Raw genomic sequence first — 13685 nt, forward strand, 5'->3', positions numbered from 1 at the left:
TTTTATAAAATGGGGTATTCTCTCCCAATTACCTGAATTGACCTGTGCCTCTTGACACAGGTTTTTATGCTGTTTGTATTTGATTTTATGCCAGTCGTATCATTTTATTTGACCGTATTTACCCTCCACACTTTAAATGCCGGTCTGTGAAAACATTGTCTGACATATAACCCATCTGTGGCGCAAAAAAGGTTGGGGACCACTGTTCTACAGTGCAGCCTGAAGGGCTGCTTTTGCTTTGCTTGGATAGAACATGCACAATATGTATAATTGGTTTTTATTGTTTCTTTTTCTTCCTTCTTCAGGGATTTAATTTACAATAGTTCTAGTTAGACATTTTGATTTACTTTTTGGGCCTGATAAACATGGTTGCTCTGATTCCTGTTGAAATCAGCACTTATTTCTTAAAGCAACCGTCACAAGAATGCTTGATACTTAGAAACCTTACTAGGATTATAGTCTTCTTTTCTCTACATAATCAGTCCATGTCATTAAGTGGTCATAGAACTACACCATTTATTTCCATAAAGCCTCCATAGCCCCTGTCTCTGTATCAGCTCCATCAGCTGCTAATTGTGAACCTCCAACTGGTTGCTTTAGAATTTTCTCCAAGTAAAACATAATTGTCTTATTATGCACTGTGGTCATGAAATAACCTTCAAAAATCTCCTGAATTGTTCTTTGACAAACTTTAAGATCACCATAAATCAGTCATCTGTCAAACTATTTTATATAATGGGCCATTTTAGTGTTATTAATTCTTGAAAAAGTTACAGTTGTAGCTGATTAAAGGAAACTTTTGATTTCATTGTTCATGTACAAAGAGCACTTTGCTTTTGAAATAATAACTACTTCCATTTGTTTAGCAGTTTTAGCTACTTTGTACACTTTTAAAGAACAAATGCCTCTATTTTATGACATCATATGCCTTATTTGACTCTTGAGGCCTGGATTAAGCAAAATTTCACGCATTACAGTAAGGTTGACACATATGGTGTAAAAGATGTAGAATTTCACTGTTTTGTTTGAGGTTTTTTGCCTTAACATTCATTTTTAACACCATTCTTTTGTTGTATATGATTGTATTGTTTATTAAGTTTTTAACTGTTATGTATTTTTTGTTTTTTTTGGCGGTTACCTTGACCAAGAAATTTCAGTCCTTATGGAGCCTTCTTGTTACCTGATGGTATATAAATAAATAAGTACATTAAATAAATTAATTAATTAATATGACCCTACTTAACCAGCCCTTTTACTATTTCTTTTTGCAAGTCTGACATGGAACAGTTACATAACCAATATCATTGGCAAAAGGAGCCGACAGCATTCATCCAAATACATAACACCTAGCAATAGGTTTTTACCAAGGAGAATATAAGAGCAATGCAAACCAACCTGCACATTCATCAATATCTTTATCCTCAAATATGGTTATTGCACTTTGTAGGAGAAGTTCAATGGAGTCGTGTCAGAAGCAGTTAGGGTTTTGTGGGAGTGATGCACTGCAGCACTGCTTGATCCTGCTGATTTGCCTGGTAACGCATCATGACTAAATCCATGAAATTCTACAATATATGGCTGTAAATTATGTGTTTACCACAAAGTAAACACGTTTTATTCACAGCTTGAGTCTGTAAAATAAGAGATGCAGTGCTCACTGCCAACTCTACCCTTCTTGTGGCATATTTATAGACGTTTTGAGTGAAGTATTTCACTCTAAGTGCTACTGATTAATTCATATATTCCTTTTTCTATTGTCACTGTCGCATAAAATAAATCTTGATGTATTTTTGTGTCTGGTGTCTCCTGTTTTTAAGGGTCTTTAGTGGAGCTGTTAGAAAGCAATTCTCCACAGGCATCACTGAGTCATCAAGCAAAAAATGAAGAAAGGAGAAAACAGTGGTCTATGTTTGCACTAAATTGTTTGACTGAGGCAATTGTCCTTGGACTACCAACTGTAGTCAGAGTAAACCTTAGCTAAATGCAGTAAACAAATTAGAATGCAGACATCTAATTTGCAAGCAACAATGATCAGATAAGCAGAAAATCCTTGAGCGATCGCTGCTACCTGCTAGACTATATATTTCTAGAGGACTAAAAAGAGTGGAGGACATAGTCTCTCTTACACATCCATGTGGGTTGATATTTCCATACCACTTGTCTTTTCCTGCTAACAAACCACAAGGGGATTGGGTTTGAGACAGACCGTGATCCTCGATATGCAACCTGCTACTGCTCCTGGTCTTGCGGAGGTAATTTTGATACGGCTGTCAGACAGTGGAGATGATACAGATGCAAATATGGGGCACATGAGCCAAGCGGATTACTGTGCTGAAAGAATGCGGGAGAAAACAGGATATTTCTTCAAGGGTACATTTTGGTGAAAAATGTTAATCTAAAACAGCTTTTAAAAGCAGCTTTAACACCATTCCTTTTCACAAATTATACACGGATAACTAAACTTCTTACCCTAACTTTGTTATGGAAACATTATATAACTGGAATTAACATAGATTTTTGCCTTTTAAACATTTTAAAACCGACCTTTCTTTTGCAAAAACTCCTACAAATATCAAATCATTATATGCAACAGTATACTGTATATATGTCGGAACTAATTGAATATATTCTTTTATTTTTCAGAGTATTTGATTGAAACAACTCTTTTTTTCAGATGTCAGTAGATCAAAAAGCAGTTTCTTAACAATGCAACCAGCAGGAAGGCTTGTGTGATTTTGACAATATAGTGATGAAGAGTAACACCTTTTTTTTCTTCTATTATCGTTCTAAATATATATTATATTCCCTGAACAATATAATGACCAAGTATTTCTCCACAATCCAGCATCTAAAGCATACTACCCCACTACTTATATTACCTGTGTACGTTTTAGCTCAGAGGTACGCCAAAAATCTAAGACAAAAAACTTGCGGCACACTCACCACATCTCTAGCATGGACGGAGCTCAACTGACATTGCACTACAGTACATTACAGTGGAGACAATCAAAAACATAAACACAAGTATCTTTTTTGCAATTTTGCATGGCTAAAGGTAAAAATATGTCCAAATATAATTCAAGTAACAAAAAGAAAGCAATTGTGCAGTTAGTTCTTGCAAGTTAGATCTAATCTATGTCCTCTGCACAATAATAATCCCATAAATTATTTTGATTTTCTTTTCTTCTCTTTTGCAGTATGCAAGTATAGTTCACTTTATTATCTTTAAGAAGCAGAATAACCAGAAAATCTGCCTTTAATTCTGCTGTCGAGCAAATGATTTTTAAATAATTAACTGGGAAGCGAGGAAGAGAAGAAACTGAAGAATTTAATATATGCAGACATATTGCACATTGAGCAGGATGCTGAAAAGACGAACATTCAATAGCAGTCTCAAGACTATACAAAGCACCATTGAAATGTGTTCATGTCTACAGCTGAAGAAGAATTAAATGTCCCTGAACCGAAGTCATGGAGAGACAGCTCAGACTCAGCAGCGTGGGCTTCGACTTAGCAAGGCCATCTTATATAATAGAGGAAAATCCATGCCCGTATTTGCCTGTCTGCATAGGCCCCAACAAAGATGGCTGCAGAGCCTGACGGAGGTCCTACACGTTCAGAGACACAATCAATAATATGATTACATACTGTATACTTATATAAATCCGACATGGACAGCATGGAAACACATACTGGTGTGTTTTTAATTGTTTTAAACATGCCTCCACTTATTTCCCTTATACAAGCCTTTCAGCAGAAGGACAAACCTATGTGACAGAACTTAACTGGAGTTTGAAAGGTCTCTTGGTCAATCAAATTAAGTTATATTTATTTTATGCCGAAAACATTGTACTAACCGTGTCATCAAAGGTGACAGTTCTAAACCTTATTTAAACTATCTGACTAATAATATTTGACAGATTATGTCCTCAAGCTAAACTAACTGAGGTCCCACACCAGGCCACCAATTGGCATTTCAAGACCATTCCTAAATCATTGTTCCCTTTCTGCACTGTACAGTTACCTGCCGAAGAAGGCTGCAGTCATCAGAGAGGCCATTTGCACCCTTCCTAGTCTGGGAGCAATGCATCTCGACATGCTGTGGTGTTTTGTATTCTGATACAGAACAGGGAATGAAGGATCCCTCTGAAAGACATAAAAAAAAAACATGTTCTGACTTTGGATACCAATGCTCATCTACACTACACCCTTGACCCTGTTGGTAGTTTGAACAAATACTGACCCCTGAAAACTAGGAGCAAGCAAAAAGAAATTCAGTTCATAAAATTGTTAACCACCATGATCTAGCCCATGTCAAACTCTCTCAAATCCCTACACTTGCCAACCTTTCCTTTTCTAACACAGTAATGTGTCGTATAATATACCCAATAATCAGTTACCTACCTAAAGGCCATTTTCAGCCTTATTGCTTTGTTATTACATATCCTCACAGTAAAGTTGAATATAGCAAATTACTTAAGACTTTTTTGCGGCCCAGCAAGCTGTATATAAAAAAACATCTTCGGAATATGATTTGATCATCTGTTGGTATGAAACAATCTAGAGTAGACAGCACTGTTTTATAGAAAAGTGTCATACTAAAACTAAGAGAATTACGTAATAGCAAAGGGGTGGACTGACTTGCAGCATCTTAAAAGGGTATTTTTGCTTTCATAAATGCCACAATTTCTTATGATCTGACTCTTGCTTATTTGTCTCTCTTCTCCCTTTCCCGACCCTGTGTTTCAGATTCATCCCAGGACCTAACAGAGAGCTCCTGGTTACAGAACTGCACACCAGGCTCTCACCTCTTTCTACATTTTTTTCCCTCCGGTTCAATGGACTAAAACTATTACATCCACGGCTACCACTGGCTTACCTGGGACCGCTGAAAGGATATCCATCCAGATAAAACAGCTTTGCTCACTCGGTGCCAAGGATTTGAAACCGTACTAATCCCCTGTTTGATCAATGAGCCCCACGTCGGGGACTATACTCTTCGCCATGACGGTGGCCGGTTTCCAACCTACGCTCATTCTGTTTCCTCACCCCCTCTTTACCTGAAAGTCTGTTACATCTTAGCGGAGCTCATTTAGAGGTTGTTAAAATATTTGAAGACAATCTCTTGGCCTGCCTGAAGGTGAAACACATTGAGAGGCACACACAGAACTGAAAATGGAATTCACACAACTGGAGGCAGAGTAGATACAAATGACCCTCATTTTCGAATATTTCTGTGCAGAAATCATTGGTGTTACTTGCTGATGGAGACGGATGCCATTTCCGGTAATGCAGGATAGTCAAAACTTAAACTGACTGGACTAAGCTGCATACAATGAGATGATAAGAACTTTTTTGGTCTGACTTTATGACCCAAGCTTCACCCTCAGTAAGGGACACCTTGACTTTTTTTTGTTGGGCATGCCCAATGTGGATTCATGAGCACTGCATTTATTTTATGTAAGATCATTTGTGTAAATAAACATAAATACATAACTGTAAGATAACAGATCAAAGAGGCTGATATATGTATTCTTCAGATTAAAGCACCCATTGTGAACATCAATCAGTTTCTTAACCTGTTCAGAGGCTGAAGAACTGCTTTACAATTTAAGCTTATTTTGGAAAAAGGCTGAAAATGAATTGTAGGTCCAGGTAACTTTTTGTCATGCTTTTTGGTTAGCACCGACAATGCTTGTAGTTTCTGTGAAGATGAGGAAAAACAATGTATAGAGTTGCCTCACGTACGAAGGCAGAGGTGACACTTTCAACCTTTTGGCCCAGATGCAGGAGGGACTTGGAGCAGCTGTGGATAAAACATAAGCATGATTCTAAGAAAGAGGGGTCATGTAGATCTTTCTCACACACAGAAGAGAGGGAATTTGCTCACACTGACAGAGAGAAAGTATTAGTCCCAATGGAGAAAAATAGCTATCCCCAGTAGATATAAGACAGCCTTATGAGAAATAAAAATTGTTTTGTATACTGAAATTCTGTCTCCCATTTCTCCTCCTCTGTGAATGGTATTGTGAACGATGTGCCTCTTATAACTATTTGATATGTTGTAATATGTGGGTGGAAGATCTTGTCAGAGTTTCATTTATATCATATGATAACATTGTGAGCAGAGTTTTTTGCTCGAGTAAACAAGCAATCAACATCGGCGCAAGGAGAGTATGAAAATGACTTCCGGGCACACAGCACAGTTGGGCCTGCCGCAGCAACAAACGAATCTGCGATGCTTCATTTACACAATTCCCTTGGTGGCGGAGTGGATTTATCAAAAGAGAACATTCAATTCATTCATGCAATTAGAATAAAGATTTTCAATATTGTGGTGGGCAAAATTCCAGATGATTTTCAATATCAGCCTCCCCTTTCGGCTGAGATTAGATTCGTCTCTTCTCCCTGTGGATGCGCTGGTGCACATTCATCATTTAGGAATATGGCTAGTTTCATGAAGCACAGTGCCTTGCTGAGCAGTCACAGAAGGTATGAAGCAGACAGACGCATCAATCTCCCAACGGCCTTGCCAGACTCATGAAGGAATATGCAAACCATGGGAAAAGAACAACGGGTGTTTTATTTTGCGATAATCTCCCTCCTTGTTTTTATATATTTTCATGTAATCAGTTTAACTTAGAGAAAATGGGCTAAAAGTGCATGTCATGCGTTGAGAAATTGTCTAGCAACAAAAATCAACAAATTTTTTGCCTGAACTCCAATATCATAAGTGCAGGGTTTTTTTTTTGTTTTTGTTTTTTTTTTCTTTTAATATCATTGCAGTAAGAAGGGTATCAAAATGAACCATCACCATCAGGATGCAATTGGTACCTGCAGGTGAGATGTTTGCTCAATCATTAAATTGACCCAGAGCTGATCAGGAGATGCTGTTTTTAAGCGTTTTAAACATTTAGCCTTTTTTGTTCAACCTAAAATATACATTTCAAAATATTAGAGTTTAAGGTTCAAACATGCATTTCAGTCTGTTGATACAAGCCACTTGAACCACAGTTTATTACATATGCCTATTCATATTTTTCAGCCCATTTTCACCATAAAGGTATACAGTTTTTACTGCAGCCTCCTTTTGTGCCATTTTAAATGCTATCTACACAGAAGAATGGAAGAGGAACCAACAGCAAAAACCAAAGTACTATTTTAACAGGCCATTTTCCCTAAGAGATAAATAACATACACTGGGAAACAAAGATCTTACTTCAATATATTTCTTAAAAACAAGCATTATTCCTAAATCCTTATTTTATTTTACTTGTAATCTGACCGGTTTTCTTCTTCATCCCGTTTTGTTTTGTGCTACTCAGATTTGAAGCACATTTGTTCCCTTTGGAACACACAATGGAGGCATTTACAAAAATCTGGAAAACCTGCAGAGAATACAAGCAAACCCCCAGCAGCATGCATAGGTTATGAAATGTCAGTCTAAGAGGTGTTAAATGGTCTTGGAAGTATGACTTAAAGTAGGTCCTACAGTTTGGAATGTCAACTTTTCTTGCTAATGTTTTTTTTGTTTTTTTTTTTTGTTTTTTAGATGGAAAAAACGCTGCAAAGTTGGGTCAGTATTTGAACAAAAGACGGCTAACAATTACTTTTTTAGCTGCACAGTTGAAAAGTAGAAGTGATGGAAATGTGATTTCATCACAACTTAGAGTATTTACCAACAACGTCCTTATAGTAAGGAACCCTACCTCTTATTTAATATCATAAAGTTCTTAACTAATAATAATGGAGAAATTCACTTCTGTATCTTAACCCATCCCCTTGGAGAGCAGTGGGCTGCCACTGTGCGGCCAATCAGGGCTTAAGTGTCTTAATCAGGGACCCAGAGTGCAGGCAGTGTGGGGATCAAAATGGATACTTTCAAACTTCTCAGAGCACAAGCACATTGCTCTAAGCACCAGGCCAACACTTCCCCAAAAGCCCAATTTTAAACTTAATTTACATTTAAACAGTTTCTTATCTGTTCTCATCTGTTAACATTTTTGTTTATGTCTGTATTGATTATGGTGTTCATAATTGTGGGTTTGAATAAATGCGGCTAAAATATTTCAAAAATAAATTCTGCAAGTCTTACTGTGAAGATTATCCTCATATTCAATACCAATGTGGGAATCACAAGCTATTTGCCTTAAAGGTGCATGGGGATTAAAAATTGAAATGTTTTTTTTGCTTTGTTTTTGTTTTTAAATCTCTTTTATAGTCTTATATCCTAAGAAACAGAGTCATGCTGTGGAAAAAGGTACTGCTCCACATTTGACAGAGCAAAAACAGAACCCAGGCTGTTGGCCTCATTCCTCTTTACCATGCTGCAATCCTTGAAAATCAAGACATCCATCAAAAATGCTGACTTCCTACCAAAACAGGTAGACAGTCTTGTTCACATGTTGTTGGATAGTTAATATTCAGCTGGAAAGCCTCTTTATATAGTCACTGTTTACAGAAAACGTTGTCAATGCTATTTGTGAAACTCAGAAGATTGCTTTTATTTAAATGTGTAGTTTAAAAGTCCATCTACTGTTCCCTGACAGAACTCTTGTCTTTGTGCTTCGTGACATTCCTATTGCTTAATCATTTTAAATAACAGCCTATAATTTGTGAAAAGGGCACACTTCTCACCTGTGAGGGCTTTGAAGCCTATTATTATACTCATTATGGGGCATGACTCACTGTGAATATATGCTGTACAAAGAACGTCCACTGAAGCTGGACAACTAAGAGCTTTCCAAAATCATTAATAGCACAAAGACTTGGTTTCAGTGATAGCTACTAAGCACTCCCTCAGACAGCTTTGTGCATGACTTGATTTAATCATATAAATCACTTCATATAGAGGGTAGATGATCTCATAACTAACCAAATATTAAGGAAGATCAGACTATTCAAACTTCTTTTAGTAAAAACCTCAGACTAATTGCTGAGTCCATATGTTGTGTACAATCTTAGGCTTGTCTGAGCAATAAATTAAGTAAACAACTAAAACGGCTAAAATACATAATCAAAATTGGCCAATTCACTTTGTTATGTAACAACAACAGCTATTTGTATCCGATGCAGGTTATTAGCTAATGTTAAGAATATGAAACTTTACAATTGCTAGTGTACTTTGCAATTTGCAATGCTGAGAATCTAGTCCATGCATTTGTTACTTCAATGCTATTGTAATTCTTTACTTTCAGGAAGTTCAAAATGCTGCCACAGTTCTGATGAAAATTTAGAGAGATCATATCTCCTATCCTAGCTTCTCTTCATTGGCTTCCTGTTAAATCCAGAATATAATTTAAAATCCTCCTTGCATACATAACTCCATCTTAAATCGGAGATATGATTGTTCCTAACAGAGCACTTCACTCTCAATCTGCCGGTTTACTAGTGGTCCTAGAATTTCTAAAAGTAGAATAAGGGCAGATCTTTTAGTTATCTTTTAGTTATCCTATGGAACCAACTACCAGTTTTAGTCCGTGAGGCAGACACCCTTTCTAGTTTTAAGGGTAGGCTTAAAAATGTCCTTTTTGATTAGGGTCATAGTTAGAGTGGCTCAGGTTATCCTGAGCTATCTCTATAGTTATGCTGCTATAGGTGTAGACTTCTGGAGGACATAGGGACCCCTATTTCATCATTCTGCTTCATTCACTCTCTATTCTCCTACTCTGCAGAATTTCTTAGTTCAATCTCAAACGTTCTGCTCTCTCTGCTTTCTCTCATAGTAGCTTTGCCTCGTCTGTTCCTGTTTGGCTGTGAAACCATCCTGGAGAGAAATACCAGCTGTGCTGAGGCAATCAACACTTTTGTTTATAGATGTTCGAGATTGGCTTGTTTTTCAGTGTAGTCCTGTTTCTCTGACTGTGATTGGCTGGATGTGCTCTCTTCATCCTCTGATATGGGAGCTGGTTTGAGGCTCTTCTGCCTGGCTGTGTGTTTCCTGGACAGGGCCACCTTTTACAGTTGCTTTTTGTACCTCTGCTTCTGTCTCCTTGAACCCTAGTCGGCCTCGGCAGATGGTCGCTCACACTGAGCCTGGTTCTGCTGGAGGTTTCATCCTGTTAAAAGGGAGTTTTTCCTCTTCACTGTCACTACACCGTCTCGCTATGCTTAGCCTGAGGGATTACATTTGAGTCAATGATTCGATGCAATCAACTGGTTTTCCTTAAGTAGAAAACTTTGAATCAATTTGACTGTATGATCTGGTGAACTTTAAAGTGCCTTGAGATGACATATGTTGTGAATATGCGCTATATAGATAAACTGTATTGAGTTGAATTAAGGAGCGTAGGTACTAGCAGTTCACAAAACCATGAAAGTCACAGTAGTGAGTCCTTTTTGTCATTAACAGGCTTACTTTCATTTTTTTTATTATGATTTTATCATGTGTTGATTGACAAGTTATGCTTTATCATTAGTAGTCATTTACTGAAAAAACAATATGACCTGATCTAGAGCTTATAGTCACCTTCTGTTTCTAATTATCCATCCCTATCAGAGCAGACTGAGTTTGCTGAAGACATTTTTTTAATAGGTGTTATTGATTTGAGTGATACAGTATGTAAAGATTAGCCATCAAGTACCAATCAACAGACTGATGACCCAGCTGTGAGGTAAAGCTGTTTTACTGATAGAATTTGATGCAGTGTTTGCATCTGTAAAAGTTGATGCTATTAAGAAAGCAGAAACTTGCTGCTGTGACCATAAGATCCTCTGCTGCAGCAAAGATAGTTATGGCAGATAAAAAAATTAAATAGGCGGTATTTCATTGCAGTGTTGTTAAATGAAGTGCAAACCAGTTCATGATTTTATGGCTACTATTTTGATCTGCCACACGTTGCTCCACCAAAACCTTTTTAATTTATTTGGTTCTTTTTTATTATTATTCACAACATAGCTAAGCTACTTTGTGTTAAAAAAATTTTAAAGGTCCAAATTATTGAAACCCCCTATTAGTTTTAATTCATCCAAAATAATTAAAAAAGTTATTAAAATGAAAGTGTTTGTACAAAACAAAAGTAAAATTTTACTTAACTTTATTTAAACTATCATAATAATTTTTTTCGAAAATGATTAAATCCCTTTAATTAAACAATGGTGTTTTTCCTGGTATTTTGACATTTGTCTTTGGCAATGAGATACAACTGTTGTGTTTTGTGGCTGTTGTAATGCACAAAAGTTTAGCCAAGATTGTGGGAAAAGTGAACTATGAGATTTACATTTACAGGGCATGGAACAAGAGGAGAACAGGATGTTAAAGCTGGGAGAATAATGGTAAGTAACAAGAAGTCTAATGGGAGGAGCCAGCATTGTAAAATAGCTACAGGTGAACTTAGGGATGGATAGAGAATGGCATTGTTAGCCAGTTTAATCATCAAAGTATGATGAGAGGTGCTGAAGCAGAGGGTAGGGGGCAGAAGAAAGGGTTCTTGGTGACACAGAGATACTTAATGTTCAGTTTAATCTTAAGGATCCATAAAAAGACTCATTCAACCCTAAAACACCTAGGTTGTCAAATACAATAGACATTATTACTTATCCATTAATTATAGATATTTTTTCCTTACTATAATATAATGCTATACAGTAGACATTCTAATGTTTTCTCTCTCTCCAAAGTAAAATTAGGGACTGACTGCAGTTCTACTATAAGGTACCTTGTTCAAGTTCAAAGACCGGCGTACCTGACATGTAACAACCATACCGTGCATATGTCTTTAGGTTAATAGACTGTATTAATAAGGCTTTGAATGCTTCCAAAAAAATTTAAAAATTTCACTATCCCCCCTTCTTTTATTTTTTTTTTTACAGCTAGACTGCTGGGAGTAATTTGGGTTTAAGCTAATGAGTGAACTAGTTTTTACAACCAGTGAAGGTCAATAGGTTTTAATTTTCAAAATTTTAAGGAGTACTCAGGGCACAAAAGGTTAATATTATTAACTATCTTAATAATAACCTTTCTCTAATTACTGTGCATCTACTGAGAGACTTGATCACAGATTTTACATAAAATAACAAGGCTTATCATACTGGCACTGTAAAACATGGCTTTTAATAAAAAATAAGTGTAAAACTATAACTACCAATTGCCTGCTCTCATTAAGCTACAAATTTATTTTCCTTGCTTCATCTTTAATCATCAAATTTTTTTTTTTTATTTACATTTATATATCATAATATTGTAGCATGAACAGCTACTCAAAAATAAGTATGAATGTTTTAAAGGTGATACTGTTTCAAAGGGACGTATACCCTTAAGTCAATCACAGTCCTCTGTGCTGAATTCTACCAACCAGTGCATGCTCAGATAATACTCCAGGCTTGCCTTTCTTGCATTCTCTTTAGAACATTTATTCAGAAATCTGGTTTTGATATCTTCCTTTGCTTTTGTTTTTTGTATTGTGTATTGTAAAAACACAAATATGTTCCAGAACAAATTTCATGAACAATTTCATTTGATGAGCAGTTTTTGTAGCTTACTTGCTGAAACAGGATTTTGCAGAGAAAATTGTCTCAAATAGATTTCTCAAAATGTTAGCCCTCACTACCTTAGGTAACTTACAGCTCTCACTCTGATTTAATATAAACCCAAACCCTTTTCAGCTGTTTTAAGCATGGATTTCCTTGGACTATACAATGAACTTATTTCTTGCTGTCTTCCATATCCTGTCAACTGAGTTATTTTTAATTACCACATTAAATCTGTGTGACTGAAACATAATCCATGCGAAGTAAAACTTTAAAAAATAGTTGTTGTTTTCTAAAATAAGTTAATTTTCAATATAGTGAAATAAAAACTATGGAGTAGGTAAATAGTAAATAAAACTGGTTTCAGATTTAGCCGTAGTGGCTACTTTTAATGTACAGCCAGAAGAAACCTACTTGAAGCTAGAGGAGGAACAACCTGAATCCATTCTGTGAGACTGCTGCTGTTTGAATGTGCAGTTATTTCCCATAATGAGGTTTTCACACCCACTGTTCCCCAATGTTCGCTCACAAACACCAACGATTGTAGATGTATGTGATGGATTGCAAGGTGAAACGGTAGTGCTCATACAGATAATTTTCTAAACATGAAAATTATGCATTCAGTCTCTGTGATTTAATGCCAATCATTCTTTAATAAAATCCTCATCAAAAGGACATGCAAGGTTCTTTTTTTAAAACCTAAAGTGTCTAATATTTTTTTACTGTATGTACAAAACTATGACAAAACTTCTTGACTATATCAGGACATACAACAACATGATTGGTTGTAAGGAGAGCAGAGACAGAGGACACTCTGAGTTTACTGAACAAAACATGCTCCTGACCAGTCTAGCTCTGGAGAGAATGTTACTATCGTAACAGTAACAGAGGTTGAGCAAACTCTCTTTGTGAAACAGAAAACTCAGGGTTTACCTGATTTCAGGTTTAGAAAAGTTTTCAGTAAACCTACTTTTTGAAAAGAACCTCAGGCGTCTGTCAATTTGCACTGCTGTGCGACAATAGCCATTGTAAATTGATATGCCTGAAAACAATTGCAGGTCACAAACAGACATCCCAGGCTTTTGGAAACTTCTGTTATGAAAATAAGCTGATCCAATACTTCCTCAGGTTTGATATAGAATGGGAGAATATGTGATGCTATTTGCTCTTTCAGAGGTGGACAGTAACTTGTTACATTTGACACAAATATATTTTTA

The 13685-nt window shown here is 36.4% G+C and overlaps 1 long non-coding RNA gene across 1 annotated transcript in view; it reads left to right on the plus strand.

Annotated features, from left to right (window-relative positions):
* Positions 1 to 7442, plus strand: part of LOC107091499 — a 23410-nt gene extending 15968 nt beyond the window's left edge. The window contains exon 3 of the long non-coding RNA XR_001481530.1: positions 4750 to 7442. This is a non-coding gene — a long non-coding RNA (uncharacterized LOC107091499). The remainder of the gene's footprint in view (positions 1 to 4749) is intronic.
* The last annotated feature ends 6243 nt before the right edge of the window (positions 7443 to 13685 follow it).

This window comes from Cyprinodon variegatus, unplaced genomic scaffold (assembly GCF_000732505.1).
Source record: "Cyprinodon variegatus isolate N-32 unplaced genomic scaffold, C_variegatus-1.0 Scaffold340, whole genome shotgun sequence".
NCBI classification, from domain to species: domain Eukaryota; kingdom Metazoa; phylum Chordata; class Actinopteri; order Cyprinodontiformes; family Cyprinodontidae; genus Cyprinodon; species Cyprinodon variegatus.